This window comes from Chenopodium album, chromosome 22 (assembly GCF_948465745.1).
Source record: "Chenopodium album chromosome 22, dcCheAlbu1.1, whole genome shotgun sequence".
Taxonomy (NCBI): Eukaryota; Viridiplantae; Streptophyta; class Magnoliopsida; order Caryophyllales; family Amaranthaceae; genus Chenopodium; species Chenopodium album.
This window is the reverse complement of record NC_137855.1, coordinates 25,827,482-25,832,511: the sequence shown is the minus strand read 5'-3', so window position 1 is coordinate 25,832,511 and position 5,030 is coordinate 25,827,482. Positions and strand designations below refer to the sequence as shown.

General features: G+C 39.5%; 1 non-coding gene across 1 annotated transcript; it reads right to left on the bottom strand.

Annotated features, from left to right (window-relative positions):
* Nucleotides 1-4,647: 4,647 nt before the first annotated feature.
* On the bottom strand, nt 4,648-4,753 carry LOC145606457 (small nucleolar RNA R71). The gene has a single exon (XR_014105325.1). It is a non-coding gene; the product is annotated as a small nucleolar RNA R71 (small nucleolar RNA).
* Nucleotides 4,754-5,030: the final 277 nt, after the last annotated feature.

The window sequence follows — 5,030 nt, the reverse complement described above, 5'->3', positions numbered from 1 at the left end:
GCAAATTACCCGACGGGTATATTTTAAAAATTTCCCATATTAGCGGGTCGGGTACCCGACCCGCTAAAAAGTTCAATTCGCGGGTCGGGTAATGGGCCGCCCTATCAGTGTAACGGGTACCCGTTAAATACCCGTTTACTTTTTTTTTTTTTAAAAAAGAAAAATTCTGGCAGGAATTTACATTACTCCTCTTAGGGTTTCTAGTCTTTCTACATACTACCTAACTCTCATTTGAGTAGCCGCCACACTTCATCTCTCATCTCTCCTCTCTCCTCTCTTCTCTCTCATGACTCTCAAATCTCACCCCACCACTCATGACTCTCCACTTCTCAAGTGACCACCGCACATCTCACGGCATTAAGGCGACCACCGGCACCTCTCACGGCGTTTAGGATGACCACCGATACATCTCACAGCTCTCATGCAACCACCGAACTGAACTATCGTGGCTCTCCGGCGACCACTTACACTCAAGTATCACCGCAACTCTCACGGAGGCGACCACCACACGACCACACCTCTCTACTCTCACTTTCGACCGTCTCTCACCATCACTCACTCCCACTGTCTTAGAGTCTTAGGAATAGGCTGTACTTCTTGGAGACTTGCAACAACTCCAACAAATTTCTTCTTATAAAAAACAGGTGGTTTTTTTTGTTTTAAAAATAAGCACATTAATTAGTTTTTTTTATCAACATAAACACAAAGTTTTTATGAGTAGTAAGTGATGAATTTTTCAAAGTATAATAGTTGTAGTAAGTGATGAATGAGTAGTATCTAAGTTTTGGGTGTATGTGCGGCTATTTGTACTCTGAATTTGGGTTCTTTCATCTTGTTGTTAAAGTTGATGGCACATGTCCTTTATTATTTATTTTTTTATAAACAACAAATTTTTTTATCAATACAGCAGATTTTTTTTATTTTTTTTTATTTTTTTTTATTTTTTTTTTATTGAAATACCGGGTACCCGGTGACCCGTCCCAGTAAAAACGGGTACCCGTTTTTACCTAGTCGGGTAATGGGCCGCTTAATTAACTACCCGCAATTCCGGGGACCCGCACTTCAGGGTACCCGAAAACCCGGGTACCCGGTTATGAACACCCCTAGTTTTGGCCATAACTTCCTCAATATTCATCGGAATTGGGCTTATAACATATCGTTGGAAAGGTCTCTTCGAGCCCCATCCATCTATACTATTATTGGGCCTTAATTATGGACCAAACTAAACTGGTTTGGCTATTTTCAAATAAATAAAGTCATTTTCAAAAACAGAGAGAAAATAATTTAATTAAAACTAAACCGCAACACTTGGCTTTCAAATCACTTTCACCTAATTCGATAATAACACAACGTGCAAGGCATTCATCACTGAGTTTGGTTTTGGGGAGACGCAAATGGGTGTCTACACCTATCAAAAAACTTTTCATTAAGCTTAACACTCTAAACTCCTTCTCTAGCCTATAGCTTTTGACTAATGCAATCAGACAATAGATAGAAGAACCTAAGTTGAAGATATTGACAACTTTGACAAGTTCTTTTAAAGACGACCAAAGAGTAATGTTATAAATGTCATACAAAACAACCTAACACCAAGTTTTTTTCCTGATTTGTGCAAGCATTTAAATTACTGTCACATATATGATTATACTCATATTTGCTAGCCTTAAACTTTGCAAACTAGCAAACTAACAAGCCACAGTATATACCATTCAAACATAAATTTTATGATATTATACTCTCTAATCACCCTGATATTTAGCATTTTCGAGTTATTTCTCACCACTAATAAACTCTGCCTTCTTTCCCTAGCTATTTTAATGCAGTAAGTGATAGAAAATCCTCCATATCTTGATGTTTCATTCTGAATTATCACTACAACCTTCCCTCACTCTATCTCAAAACCTCTTTTTTCTCCTATATTATCATTACATCCCTCCCTTACTTTTTCTCACACCCTCTTTAAACTCCTTTACACATTTCTTTCTCTCTACATATCTAAATTATACATTTCTTTCTCTCTAGATCTCAAAATAACTGCTAATTTTGGACAAAAAGACAAATATAGGTTGTGAGAATTGAGCAAAAGAAATATTTGATAAATAGTACATAAGCCAGGATCTATTGCCAACATTGAACACATGCTAATATAGAAAATCTCAAACCAAAGTACTAAACTACAAACAATTTTACTCAAGTCATGTTGTAAGGAGGGTGTTCCCATCGTAAGGGATCCTTCTCCATAGATGCCCATGGCCCTTTAAAGCCTAAGACTTTACACTTGTTAGGGTGTATTAGGATTTTAATTCCTCCCTGTTTGGGAGACCTTGAATTAGAAATGATTCTATCATACACGTTTTTTGTAAGAAACAAGTAGGAGTCGCAAATGAGTTTTAGGAAAACCCATAATCCTCGTTCATGCCTTTCTCCCAAGTAGAGTTCAAGGGATATTTAGCATGAATCATAAGTTTATGATGAGTGGTATTTATACCACTCTTTTATCCTTTTCTTTAAGGATTTTTCCCTTCACTTGGCACTTGTTTAAGCCATTTCAAGCACTTTGTTTTAGTTTGCTTTGCCTTGTTCCTTTTTGTGTTTTCCCCTCCTTTTTCCCTTGTTTTTGACTTTGCTTTGCCGCTTCCCCTCTTTTCTATACTTATGTTTGTGTATGAGTGTTTGAGTAGGTTGGATGGAGTGCTCGTGTGGTTCTGCTCGAGGCTTAGTCAACCTTTTTGAGTGCATTGGAATAGCGGAAGAGAGGAGCATGGATTTGGAAAAGAGTCCGGAGCTTTAAAGAGGAGCGCCCGCTCACCAGAGAGGAGCGCCCGCTCCATTTTCTCATCTGATCCCCTGTTTTCCAGACTTATGGAGCGTCCGCTCCACACCTGGAGCGCCCGCTCCTGTCTGGGAGAGCGCCCGCTCTAGTAAGGCGGCTGTTTTGATTAATACCCTCTAGAGCGTCCGCTCACCCTCGATGGAGCGGCCGCTCTCGTGGGTATTTCCGTGCATTTTAATCCATCTTTAGAGTAATGTGAGTGGGATATTAAGACCCCTAGTTTTGTAATGAGATTATTAGGTACATTTTAGCCCTAATCTAGTGAGAGAAACTTCATTAGTAGAGAGAGAAAGTGTGGATTTCCATTGATGAACTTGGATATTGAAGAAGGAGCTTGATTGAATCTTTGTAAATCTTCATCTTCAATTAATGAGCAATCTCTTACTCTCTTTCTTTGCTTTTGTATTTAGTTTTATTTGCTTATTTTGATTTTCCTTCATTGCTTATTGATCATGTTGATGCTTATTAATTTGATGATTGATATTGTTTTCAATATGATTTGTGAGTAGTCACCTAGCCAAGGGTGTGGGGATGGTGTAGTTGTTGATTGATTCATGCTTATGATGTTGGGGTTTTGTTAATGGTGATTAAAGTCTTTGTATGTTTGATATTCTTTAATCTTCTTGCAAGTGCACATTGTTAGTTGATTAAAGGTGAATATTTGCTAACAAGAAACGGAAGTTGACTTAGTTAAGATTCATTGTTATCGATAGTTCTTTGATTGCACCTTCTAATATATGGTTCTAGTGTGGAAACATGGAGGCTATGTTAGGAGAATTTGATTAACCCCGGAAGGCGGTTAGATTGAGCTTTAATTCGATATTCTTGCATGCTTAGTTTACCATTGCTTTGCTTCCGTGTTATTGCATGATTAATTGGCAACTACATCTACCTACTTCCCTTGGTGCTTAGTTATATTGATTTTTAATCATTCTTAATCTCTAGTTTAATTTCTTAGCTTTTCACACTTCTCATTCCGAGGTAGCTTAAGTATTAAGTAGTGAATGTGGTGTTTATGCATGTCTCCTTGTGGTTCGACCCCTATGCTTGCCTTATACTTGTATTAGGTTTGTTTAGGTGTATAAATTATATTTGATCTAGGGATAGACTTTTGACGACACGTTTATTCCCTTGTCAAATTGGCGCCGTTGCCGGGGAGACGGCTTCCATTACTTTTTCATTACTTTATTTGAGACTATCTCATTCCTTGTTTGTTAGTATTTGTTACTTCTTGTTACTTGTCAGAGCTTACGTTCTCCTTAGCTTTGTTGTATAAACAGAGGACGAACTCGCTCAAGGTCTTTGGTTCCCATTGATCCGGAGTTAGAAATATCTTTGTCCTTACTTCGAAGAGAAGCGAGAGCGAGGAGTAGAAATTCTCACACCCCAACGAAAGAAGGAGTAAGAGAATTGGAAGATACTCCACCATCTTCACCCTCAAGTGAAGACTTAGATAGCCCTAATTCGCCATCAAGTCCGGAAATCAACCCCTTTTCAAACTTTAAGTCCGAAAGTGAAGAAGGTCCTAAAATGGGAGAGAATACACCTTTGAGTCGTCTTGGGGCTCCCGAAGCCTTTAGAGCCCAAAGTGGATAGAGAGGAAACAATTCTCGGGTGGAAAATTTGAGAGCCCTCATGAGCATTTAAAAGAATTTGAGAAATATTGTGACACAATCAAAGCCAACGGGGTGACTCAAGAGTACATCCGCCTCTAGAATGGCTAGAAAAGGAGGTGCCCCCTAACTCTCTCACAACTTGGGACCAAGTGACTACGACTTTCTTGAGGAGATTTTATAACCATAGGAAGACCGCCGAGGCTCGATCGTTGATTCAAGGCTTTCGCAAAAAGAGTGGTGAGACTCTAAGTGCGGCATGGGACCGGTACAAGGAGCTTCAACGCCAATGCCCACATCATGGGATACCCAAGTATCAACTCATCCACACTTTCTATGGAGGTCTCTCACCTCAAGGGAGAACAAGCCTAGATGCCGCCGCCGGCGGTCCAATCATGAACAAGGAAGAGGATGAAGTGGAATGCATCATAGAGGAGGCCGCAAAGCATTATGATGATTGGTACGAAGGAGAAAGGGAGGCCACTTCTAGCAAAGGTGTCTATGCATTGGAGCAAGCCAACGCAATCAACAACCTTTCTTCCCAAATCTCCAAGATGGCCAAGCAAATGGACAAAATGATGAAA